The sequence below is a fragment of the Hemitrygon akajei genome, chromosome 30, assembly GCF_048418815.1.
Source record: "Hemitrygon akajei chromosome 30, sHemAka1.3, whole genome shotgun sequence".
In the NCBI taxonomy this organism is placed as follows: domain Eukaryota; kingdom Metazoa; phylum Chordata; class Chondrichthyes; order Myliobatiformes; family Dasyatidae; genus Hemitrygon; species Hemitrygon akajei.
This window is the reverse complement of record NC_133153.1, coordinates 35,991,398-36,004,177: the sequence shown is the minus strand read 5'-3', so window position 1 is coordinate 36,004,177 and position 12,780 is coordinate 35,991,398. Positions and strand designations below refer to the sequence as shown.

At 38.1% G+C, this 12,780-nt stretch overlaps 1 protein-coding gene across 5 annotated transcripts in view; it reads left to right on the top strand.

The window, feature by feature from the left end:
* glceb (glucuronic acid epimerase b) overlaps positions 1 to 12,780 on the top strand; it is a 70,826-nt gene that overhangs the window by 20,009 nt on the left and 38,037 nt on the right. The window contains exon 1 of one of the 5 annotated variants that reach the window (XM_073032609.1): positions 12,166 to 12,184. The exons of the other annotated variants lie outside the window; for them this stretch is intronic. The gene's annotated coding sequence lies outside the window, so the exon portion shown is untranslated. Of the gene's footprint in view, positions 1 to 12,165; positions 12,185 to 12,780 lie in introns of those variants that run through there. 5 annotated transcript variants of the gene reach the window in all.

The window sequence follows — 12,780 nt, the reverse complement described above, 5'->3', positions numbered from 1 at the left end:
CTACACTGAGTTTAATTCTGTAAGATTACATGATGTGTCTCTTTTACTCTGCTTCGGCAAGTTACTTAATCTGGTGATAAGTACCCATTTTTCTTTTATAATTTATTGATATGCCTTTTATACATTCCTTGTGTTGTTCATTTCAAGTTCTAGGACATGTTGATTGCTCAACTCAGAATTAACTAGGTGAAATTAACGTTCTTATTGTATGGTGTTGTAATTTAGCATGTTCCAATTTAATTCTATATCTAATGTACATTTTTAAAATTCCTGTAATGGTTTTCTGACACAGATGTGCTGTTTAAGTTAATTGACTGCTGTAAATTACCCTTTTTAGTATAAGTTAATGGTTGAAAGGAATTGATAGGTATAGAACATTGGGCACTGAAAGAGATTGTCCAGGCCTATATAAACCTGCTTGATAATCAGTTAAACTCTTTTGCACAGCTTGTGTGAGAATAAGTTGCAGATGTACTGGGAAGCAAATAGTTGGGGGAATGGGACTAGAGAATTGCTCTCTGGAAGCTGGTTGCTCTGTTGTTCTCATAAGTATGTTCTGGTCACTACATGATAAGGGTGTGAGTACTTTGGACAGATTCAGAAATTTATTTCCCTGAGCATTTCAGTTGTAAGGAAAGATTGAATAGGTGGGTTTGTTCTCTCTGAAATGATGGGCTGAGGAGTAACCTAAAAGACATACACAATATAATATAATAGTAAGAGTCTTTATCTCTTGTTGGGAGTGCCTAAAGTGAGAGACCATGAGTGTGACATGAGAGGTTGAAGCTAGATCTGAGAGGAAATAGCTCTACATGTGATTTGCAGTCTAGACTGAACTGCCCAAAGAGGCAGGTACTCTCAATACTTAGGAAGCAACTAGACAAGTATTTGAATTGACAATGCGTGGAAGGCTATGTACCTAATGTAAGTAAATCAGACTAGTACAGATAAGTCCAGTGGTCGTCATGGTCATAGTGGATCGAAGGGTCTGTTTCAGTGTTGTGTGATTCCTATAAGGTATCCATTTCAGTAAAAGGTGCTCACATGGAAGATGATTTTCCAGGATACAATACAGTAAGAACAGTTGCGGTTAGAGGGGTTGTATAAAAGGATAGAAAAGTACTATAAGCAACATGTTGGAATTGATGAGTGCTGGGTTGCGATTTTGTGTTGATGCTTGTGACCTGGAGATAAGGCAGTTAAATAGGGTTGTGGAGCAAATCCAGACATGATGTATTTGATTTGCAGTACAATTTTAAGGGCTGAATTTCTAGTAGGTGGCAGATGAGAAGCAGTGGTGCTCGTGGCTTTTAGCATTGCTGAGATGATCTAAAAGGGAATTTCTGACATGTTCAGCAATTTTTTTTAAACCATATTCTTAATGTAGCAATGGCTAGAGGTTGTTTTTAAATATGAAGTGTTTTCAGAAATGTGTTTTTGAATATTTCCTGTAGTAGCATACATTTGTGTCCATAAAACCCTAACTTGATTCCTTTAACTCTTTCCAAGAAATATTTTAAAGTAAAAATCTATATTGAATGCAGTAACTTTTTTTTTCTAATGGGCCGGTATGTGAAATAATTATGACCGAATCATATATGTAATATTGATCTTCATGTGTAGACAAATGAAAAAAGCAGCATACTAATAGGATGAAATTTGACATATTTTGTATATTCCTGTACAGAACTCCTATTGCCTGGTTCCAAAAAAAAACCTTAGAATTTTACTACATATGGAATCTATAGAATTTCAAAGCTTTTCTAAATTAAAACTTTCAAAATCACAATGCCATTTTTTTAAAAAAAAGTCATTAAACCATAAGTGACTTGTACATTGTTTATGGAAAGCTCTCATCAACAGAATCATTTTCCATTCATGAAATCAAGGATTGCAGCTAGCAGCTCCATCTCATGGAAGGATGAGGAATAAGTCATTTAAATGTACAGCAGACCCAACCAACTGAAAATAATGTGCTCCATTTTAGACAGTGAAATTTACAAAAGCTGAAGTTGAATGTTTTCAGGATTTGTACTTTCTTAGTGTTAAGGGCCCTTCAGCATATGCCAGAGATACTGCAGTTAGATGAAAGTTTTTACAATGAACAGCTTGAAAGACAGAATTGCTAAATCATTAGTACAATTTGACCCTTTGGGGCTCTTTGTCTTTTGTTAGCTATATCTTGTTTCATCAGCAGAGATTTGCTTATAGAAGGGGGAAAATACAAATGGAGGATGCAGTGATTGCTTGTGGTTAATCATTTCAGCCCTAGAGCATCTCTAGGGCCAATCATGTATTCAGCTATTTCATCATCTACTTTCCATTGCAAGGTCAAAAGTTGAATGTTTGTTGATCGTACAAACCTCAATTCCATTTGCAGCTCCTTGATATGGGCTGGTAAATGGCCAATAATGTTCAAGCCACAGCAATTAAAGATAATGACCATCTCTAAGAGGTGAGTTTAACTACTACTGACATTCAGTAGCATTACTGCTGCCAAGTCTCTCACCAGCAATATGGTGGGGAAGACATTGACAAAGATAAGATCAGGTGGTGCAAATAATATGACAAGTGATTTCTCCCCCGACACAACAAAGCTTTTCTGCTATCCATAGAGAACATGTTATGAGTGTGATGGAACACAATCCACTTGAGTTGTTGAGTGCAGCTCCTACAACACTTCAAGCTCAACACGTACAGAGAAATGCAGCCCACCTGAAGGGTACTACATCTGCTACAAAAACATGCATTCCTTCTGTGAATGCTGCACATTACCTGGAGTATGTATCATCAACAAGGTACATTGCAGTTACTCAGCTTGTCCACTCTAAAACTACAATTTATACCATCAAGGAAAGGGAATAATGTCATGTGTTTAACCTTTCTATTTAACATGCTATTCTGACAAGTATATTGCCTCCCTTCATTGTTTCTGGATCTAAATCCTGGAACTTTCTGTCAACAGCATTTTGAGGTTACAGTGGCATGCAAAAGTTTGGGCATCCCTGGTCAAAATTTCTGTTACTGTGAATAGCTAGGTAAGTAAAAGATGACCTGATTTCCAAAAGGCATTAAGTTAAAAATGGCACATTTCTTTAATATTTTAAGCAAGATTACTTTTTTATTTCCATCTTTTACAGTTTCAAAATAACAAAAAAGGAAAAAGGCCCGAAGCAAAAGTTTGGGCACCCTGCATGGTCAGTACTAAGTAACACCCTTTTGGCAAGTATCATAGCTTGTAAACACTTTCTGTAGCCAGCTAAGAGTCTTTCAATTCTTGTTTGGGGGATTTTTGCCCATTCTTCCTTGCAAAAGGCTTCTAGTTCTGTGAGATTCTTGGGCCGTCTTGCATGCACTGCTCTTTTGAGGTCTATCCACAGATTTTTGTTGATGTTTGGGCTGGGGGACTGTGAGGACCATGGCAAAACCTTCAGCTTGCACCTCTTGAGGTAGTCCATTTTGGATTTTGAGGTGTGTTTAGGATCTTTATCCTGTCGTAGAAGCCATCCTCTTCATCTTCAGCTTTTTTTTTTACAGACAGTGTGATGTTTGCTTCCAGAATTTGCTGGTATTTAATTGAATTCATTTTTCCCTCTACCAGTGAAATGTTCCCTGTGCCACTGGCTGCAACACAAGCCCAAAGCATGATCGATCCACCCCCATGCTTCACAGTTGGAGAGGTGTTCTTTTCATGAAATTCTGCACCCGTTTTTCTCCAAACATACCTTTGCTCATTGCGGCCAAAAAGTTCTATTTTAACTTCATCAGTCCACAGGACTTGTTTACAAAATGCATCAGTCTTGTTTAGATGTTCCTTTGCAGACTTCTGACGCTAAATTTTGTGGTGAGGATGCAGGGAAAGTTTTCTTCTGATGACTCTTCCGTGAAGGTCATATTTGTGCAGGTGTCGCTGCACAGTAGAACAGTGCACCACCACTCCAGAGTCTGCTAAATCTTCCTAAAGGTCTTTTGCAGTTAAATGGGGGTTTAGATTCGCCTTTCTAGCAGTCCTACAAGCAGTTTTCTTGGCCTTCCAGACCTCAACTTGACATCCACTGTTCCTGTTAACTGCCATTTCTTAATTACATTACGAACTGAGGAAGTGGCTACCTGAAAGTGCTTTGCCAATGGCATCATTTAATTTAGTTTTCAGAGTGCTAGGCAGCTGCTTAGAGGAGCCCATGGCTGCTGATTGTTGGGTCAAGGTTTGAGGAGTCAGGGTATTTATAAAGCTTTGAAATTTGCATCACCTGGCCTTTCCTAACGATGACTGTGAACAAGCCATAGCCCTAACAAGCTAATTAAGGTCTGAGACCTTGGTAAAAGTTATCTGAGAGCTCAAATCTTTTGGGATGCCCAAACTATTGCATGGTGTTCCTTTCCTTTTTTTCTCACTCTAAAATTGTACAAAACAAAAATAATACACTAATTTTCCTGATCAACCTTCATGTTAAAATCTCCCATGACTATCATAACATTGTCCTTTTGGTAATGGATCTCAAGAGTGAGTTTGAATGCCTACGAGATGGCTTTTTAGAGCAGTTTGGCATTTAGCATACCAGGGGATCAGCTATACTGGATTGGGTGTTATGTAATGAACTGGAGGTGCTTAGGGAGCTTAAGGTAAAAGAACCTTTAGCAGGCAGTGATCACAATATGATTGGGTTCAACTTGAAATTTTATAGGGAGAAAGTAAAGTCATGCATAGCACCATTTTAGTGGAGTAAAGGAAATTGCATTGGTATGAGAGAGGGATTGGCTGAAGTAAATTGGAAGATGATGGCAGAGCCACAATGGTATGAGTTTCTGGGAAAGAATGAGGAAGGTTCAGGATGAATGTATTCCAGAAATGAAGAAATACGCAAATGGCAAACTGTGGCTGACAAGACAAGTCAGAGCTAATGTAAAAGCAAAAGAGGGCATATAACAAAGCAAAAATTAGTGGAAAGATGGAGGATTGAAACTCTTTTTAAAAACCTACAGAGAACAACTAAAAGAATCATTAGCAGGGAAAAAATGAAATACAAAAGCAGGCGAGCAAAAAATATCGAAGTGGATAGCAAAAGCTTTTTCAAGTATGTAGTAAATAAATAAGATGAGAATGAATATAGGACCAGTATAAAATGCAGCCGGAGAAATAATGGGGGACAAGGAGATGGCAAATGAACTAAATGAGTATTTTACATCAGTCTGCACTGTGGAAGATACTAGCAGTGTGCCAGATGTTGAAGAATGTGAGGGAAGAGAAGCTAGTGCAGTTACTATTACAAGGGAGAAGGTGCTCAAAAAGCTGAAAGACCTAAGGATACGCAAGTCACTCAAACCAGATGAACTGGACCCTAGAGTTCTGAAAGAGGTTGCGATAGAGATTGTGGAGGTATTAGTAATCTTTTAAAAATCATTGGACTCTGGCATGGTGCCTGAGAGCTAGAAAATTGCAATTGTCACTCCATTCTTTTAAAAATGGATGAAGGCAGCAGAAAGTACATTATAGACTAGTTAGCCTGACCTCAGTGGTTGAAAAGATGTTGGAATCAATGGTTAAGGATGAAGTTATGAAGTAATTGGTGACACAGGACAAGATGGGACAAAGTCAGCATGGTTTTATTAAGAGAAAATTTTGCCCGACAAACCTGTTAGAATTTTTTGAGGAGATTATAAGTAGGATAAATGAAGGATATGCAGTGAATGTTGTATTGTATATTTGAACTTTCAGAAGGCCTTTGACAAGATGCCACACATGGGGCTGCTTACCAAGTTACAAGCCCATGGTATTACAGGAAAGTTACTAACATGGTTAGAGCATTGGCTGATAGATAGGAGGCAGCGAGTGGGTACAGTCAGTCCTTCTTTTCCACAAGGGATTGGTTCCGGGACCCCTCGCGGATACCAAAAAATGCAGATGCTCAAGTCCCTTATGAAACCTGTCTCAGTGCAGCGGACATTAGGACCCGGCAGCGGAGCTCTGAATCCACAGTGTTTCTGTTCATGAAAATAATCACGATCGCGATTGAAAATAAAGTGGAAATAATAAAGCGATTGGAAAGAGATGAAACGCCTTCGATCATTGGAAAAGCGTTAGGCTACGTAAGTCAACAATTGGAACAATTTTAAAGGATAAAGTGAGAAAGACCCTGCCCCGGTGAAAGCTACAATTACTACTAAGTAATGCAGTGGTTTAATTTTTGGGTTTTTGATCCTCCACATTAACCTGGCATGGTGGAGAGCGCACTCGGGAGCAGTCTGTCATTGGATTGAACTCGGGAACTTCTGTTCCCGAGCCTGGCGCTGAAACATATGTTCTTAAGCATTTTATATGCATAGAAAGGTTAAAATATGTACTATATGCTAAGACAAACATTTGACGAACTGATACTAAATAATACCAGATGTACCTGTTCTTACTTACTTAGTAAGAGAACTTATAAGAGATTTTTTCGATGCTGATCCACGATAACCTACACACATCCTCCCGTATACCTTTAATCATCTCTAGATTACTTATAATACCTAATACAATGTAAATGCTATGTAAAATAGTTGTTATACTGCATTGTTTAAAGAATAATGACAAGAAAAATGTCTGTACATGCTCGAACAACAAGTGCTGGAAGTGCAGTTCCGGGTTTTCTCGATTCGCGGTTGGTTGAATTCGCGCATGCGGAATTCGCGGATAAAGAGGGCCAACTGTATATCAGTGATTTAGATGATGAAATAGAGGGCTTTGTTGCCAAGTTTGCAGATGAATCAAAGATTGGTGGAGGGGCAGGTAGTGTTGAGGAAACAGGTAGGCTGCAGAAGGACTTGGACAGATTCATAGAATGGGCAAGGAAGTGGCAAATGAAATACAATGATGGAAAATGCATGGTCATGCACTTTTGTGGTAGTAATAAATGTGCAGACTATTTTCTAAATGGGGAGAAAATCCTAAAAATCTGAGATGCAAAGGGACCAGGAGTCCTTGTGCAGAACACCGTAAAGGTTAACTTGCAGGTTGAGCCGGTGGTGAGGAAGGCAAATGCAATGTTGGTACTCATTTCAAGAGGTCTAGCGTACAAGAGCAAAGATGTGATGCTGAAGGTTTATAAGGCACTGGTGAGGCCTCACCTTGAGGATTGTGAACAGTTTTGGGCTCCTCATCTAAGAAAAGATGTTCTGACATTGGAGAGGGTTCAGAGGAGGTTCACAAGGATGATTCTGGAAATGAAAGGGTTTGGATTCTGGAATATGAAGAATGTTTGATGGTTCTGAGTCTATACTCGCTGAAATTTAGAAGGACGGTGGGGAGGGGAGGGATCTCTTTGAAACCTTCAAATGGTTGAAAGGCCTAGACAGAGTAGATGTGGAAAGGATGTTTACCATGTTATGGCAGACTAGGATAAGAGGGCACAGCTTCAGGATAGAGGGGCGTCCATTTAAAACAGATGCAAAGAAATTTCTTCAGCCAGAGGGTGGTGAATTTGTCAAATTTGTTACCACAGGCATCTGGGAGACCAGGTCATTGGATGCATAGGCTATTGATTGGCCAAGGCATCAAAGTTTACAGGGAGAAGATTGAGGAGTGGAACTGAGGAGGGGAAAAAGGATCAGCCATGATTGAATGGGAAAGAAAACTCGATGGGCCAAATAGCTAATTCTGCTCCTATCTCTTATGGTCTAACACATGTTGACATAGACTCAATGGGCCAAATGATTACTTACTAAGTCCTATTGGAAATGTAGTATAAGAACCATACTGGAATCACTTTGGAGGTTAGGCAGTTTTGTGGAAGTAGAAATGGTCAACTCTTAAGGCCAAAGAACCTTCATCAGAATTGGAAAAGAGGAAAGAAATATGACTGTTTGATAAAAGCTGTAGGAGGAATGAATAGGACAAGAAGCATCTGTATAATGAGACCAGGGTTATCATGACAGTAATCCACAGATGGAAAATTTTAGTTAATGAGAGAAGGGATGAAGAAGCATGAATTAACATCAAAGCAGTGAATTAAGGGCAGGTTGGAGAGTGAGAATGAGTGTAGAAACTGTGAAATGCAGAACTGTATGAAATGCCAGCAAGATGGGCAGTGCTGTTGGAAAGAGACAAATTGGACTATCATTATAGATGGATGACTTGCACTGTCTATTTCTGATACAAATGGACAAAGCCAGATATCCAAACTGTAGAATTTGATGGTGAGCCTTTTACTCAACTGTATGTGTTAAATGTGACCGCTTTATGGAACGTCTCCTTTTGGTGTGCAGGGATGGTCTTGACCTCCCTACTGCTTACCATTTCACTTCCCACTTCCTGCCACTCTGACCTATTTGCCTGTAGCCTCCAATTTTGTTATAAGTGTTAGGTACCCCATAACTGAGTGTCAGACCAGCAAAGAGAAGTATCCGTTGGAGTCTGGTGGTACCAAAACTAAAGATGTTTATTAGTAAACTACACAGTACCGTATCAAAAATGCAAATATACATATACAACAAGTTAGCGGTAATAAACCTATAAAGTGTAGGAATAATAATAAGCAATAATAAACTAGCTTTATCGATGTCTAGGGGTAAATGAATTGTCATAGAAAAGTATAAAGTGTAGTTCATACATGTGTGCTGAGGTAGTTATGGTTGTTGTGTTGTAATTGTTGGGGGGAGAGAGAGTGAGCGAGATGTAACGGCTGCAACAGGCAAACCTTCTGTAGCTTTCTAATTCTGTCATATCGTTGGGGTCATTCAGCTATGACCCATCTGTTCTTCAGCTAGACCATTCTTCTGTGGTGGACTCGTCACTCTGGCATGAGTGGAGACACACACACACACACACACACACCACCCCCCCCCCCCCCCCCCCCCCCCACCGGCCCTGCTGTAACACTGTGAGCTTTATTGACCGATCTCCTGGTTCGGTCTCTGAAACCCCCACCTTTCTGTGGGTTCACAACACTCAGTCAGTGTCCACTGATGTGTCTTCAGACCTGTCTTTTATTCCTACTAATGGGGTCTCAGCTATCCATCACCACTGAATGACAGTGTCCATCAAATCAGGCCACTCCTGCTGTCTCCTGAGGAATGTTAACGAGCAAAGTTAAGTCCTTGTAGTGAAGGGTAAATAATCCAGGAAGAGTCAAAATACAATAAATCAACAGTCTCTCTCTCAGTAGCAGCATAGCAACAGCAATAGTTCATAGTTCTTGGGGGGGGAGGGAATGGTTAACTCTGCACCCTATTTTCCATCAGGACTGTCTATCACTCATAACATAAGAAAGCAAACATTACATTGAGAATCATGCACCTCATCTTTCATCTGGGCATGTTGTAGCCTTTGTCTCCATGTCGCTTACAACAATTCCAGAAACCTGCTCTTTCCTGTTTAAACAATTGGTTTTCTTTAATACACTTTTCCAGAAAGCAGGTTGAGGTTGGTGTCCACTGGTTGAAAATTGTAACGGGGATAAACAACAATGGAAACACAAGACTGTTGATGCTAAAAGCTAGAGCAAAACTAAAACAGCTGGAGGATCTTTCTTTGTCTTTCCTCTACTTTCAGTCCAGATGAATGGTCTTGACTCAAAAAACATTGCCTAGCCATTTTCCTCCATGGATACTGTCTGATTCACTGAGCCTACTTTTTGATCCAGAATGATGGCTCAGTTTTACAGTGTTTAGTACTAGGTTATGGACAACTATCTTGATTGATTTTGGTGGAGTCAAAAGAATTGGCATGAGGTAAAGTTGGATGTCTTGTTAAAATTATGCTATATTTTTGAATGGTGTTACTGAAGCTCCATATGAGTTAAGAAATGATGGGGCTTAGAATGTTTCCTTGGCACATCAGAGGTGACATTGTTAATGTTGTAAGATGCTCTTGATAATCATTATTGCTGATAACTCTATGGTTAGGGCACTAAGGCTCAGTTGTATGTTTTAAATGAAACTGGGTTTCCCATTTCAGTATCTTTCAGATGAGTAGTTGCAATCAGCGTGAGGCATTTGAATGGTATCCAGTTTAAAAATTCTGTGTAAGAAGGTATGTTAAGAATTATAGAAAAGGAAAAGCCTAAGAATTAATGCAATTCTTTGAGAACAACTAATTTTATTTGAAAACTGCTACATTATGAAAATAATTAGATTACAATTACAGTTTTTTAGTTTAAATGGATTCCTTTTTTTTTTACAATGGATTAGTCGATTTCTCATTCCCCCACCACCTGCCCTTCCTGCTTTTCTGTCTGCATATAATTACTCGTTTTGAGAATAATGAGCGGAGGGAAATGAAAGATGTGATTGCAGATGAGAAGCTAAGCAAATCAAAAGGTCCCAGTCTTATTTTGTGTTCATTGATGGTAGAGCAAAAGGCATGTTGGAAGCAATGCAGTTAAACAGACTGTTTTTCTTCTGGAATACATGTAGCTTCTTGTGAATAGTTGGAACTATACTTATCCAAGTACTGTATATCCACTTTTCATCTTTTGTGAGTGAGCTTTGCATTTGAGATTGTTTTTCATAACATATCATCTCTCTGCACTACTAGTTACAAAATGTATTGGCAGCTGTAATTAACTTTCTGGCCAGTGGTCACCATTTTCTGAGTAACATATAATATTTCAGATTAGTGATCTTTCTTTGGTCATCAACCAGAAATGTTGATTCTTGTATCTTTCTCCACAGATGCTTCCTGATCTGAATATTTCCAGTCTATTTCAGATTTTATTTTTCATGTGGAATGCTTCTAATATTTTAATCCTTGCCTTTCCAGGTGGATTGGCACAGTTAGGATTTAAGTTCCCATCTTCTGGGTGTCAGTGAATTTTGAACTCTGATTTCAGCAAAAGAAATACCAGGAATGGGAAATGTGCTTTTCCTTATACAACCAAACTCTTGAAATGGACATCAAAAGAAAACTGTAGATGCTGGAAATTGGAAACAAAGAGAATCCAGGAAAGGCTGCAGCTATAGAAAATTAAGCAGTTAATGTTTCAGATCAAAGACACTACATCAGAGCTGAGAAAGAAAAGTTGCTGTGCTTGGCAGAATTTCTCTGGTGGAGTGAAATAATGTAGCCATTGAAGAGCTGTTAAGATCTTTTCTCTGTGTAAAGAGTTGCTAATGTTTAAGTATGGGTGACTTTGTACAATCTGACCTACTGGGGCATGCCAAACAGATGAATATCCGGATGAAAGAAAAAAGAAGAGAAGTGTGGCAGCCAAAAACAAACTTGGTTTAAAAAAAAATGTAAGCTTAACTCTGAACATTTAAGATTTTGTTAAACATCTTAAACGTTCAAAGTTTGTGTATTTTTTAAGCTGAAATTTTTTACACGCAAAATATATTAACCTGGGATCTTTTTCAATATATTTGAAATGTATTGTGTAAGTACGCAGAAGCAAATTGTTTGATATTTATTGGATTTGTATTCAGATGAAGATTAGTTTTTATGATATATTTAACAAAGATTTTATTTTACAATTAATGAATATTGCCTTGAATGCCTTCCAAAAATATTAATGCAGAATTTTAACATTAGTTTTTCCCTTGGATTAGGTTAAAGCATTTGCCAGATTTTAAGATTTTATCAAGTGGACACAGATTTATTTCTTAATGTTATCCAAGGTACCAAATCTGGTCTTGCAGTTGTTCTTTGAACAATGAGGCAGTGATATTGACCAAATTTTGTGAGTTATGTCTTTTATGAGGATAAAATATTGCTCTTTAAACATGTTTGTTAGGCTATTTTACCATTGAAGAATAGGTTTTGGCAAATTTTTCCCCCTTCAATTAAAACAACTGCCCTTTGACAATTTTTTCTTTCTGTATTTTGTTTTGCAACATCCCCAGAGATTCACAAGAATCTTTTGTGATTAGTCACCTTCTGCAATATATTCAGAGAAGTGCTAACAACCTTTTAAATGGAATCAAATGTCAGCAATATCTAGGCTACAAACTAGCATGAATTGTTATTTTGCCATTTAAATGTCAAATTCAGGAGATGTCTATTAATAATTTCAATATTCACCTTGTGCTGCTAATTGTTTGCCACATCTTAGATGAACTAAAATGTCTAGCTGCAGTCTTTACTATTTGTTTGGTAATAAATTGTTCATCCTCGAAGCAAGCTAAGAGCAGACTGGTTGCAATTAATACTTACAAGGATAATTTCTACCCAATTGATGGACTTGGGCTGAAGTTTCGCCTAGCCCCGCAGGTAACTATGCACAATATCTTGGTGATATTTGCAGAAGAGGAATTTTTTCCAGCGTAATCCTAGTTTTAATCAAAGGACAAGTTATGAATCTCATGGTGTTTGTGAGACAGCTATTGCAAGACTTGCTATTTGTTTGTTTTTTGCACAGTAGTGAATACAGTACAAAATACCTCATTGGCTGCAGTGTTCTGGAGTATTTTGAAATTGATAAAGGTGCTACATAAAAAGCAAGGATTTTTGTTTTCTTGCCATCATCTTTAATATGTTTGAGGATCCTTGCACATCCACAGAACGCTTGCAGTAGGCACATTTCTTTTAAAGATGTAACACTTCAGATTGTGTTGATTAAAAATGGTCACTGGAGTTCCATTTTTATTTGAGTTAATGTTATTTTTACGACCTAGTATCTTTATACTAAATTGCTAGATCAACTTTAGTATAAAGGTAACTTCAAAGGTTGGAGTCACTGGCAATGATTTTCTTTAGTTTCCTACCTATTTGGAACGTAGTATTGTTGGATTAGTGCAATTTGGCTTTCATGAAAATAAATTAAGTATTTGTTGTCACTGCCCATTATTTATAGTATTAGTGTAAAT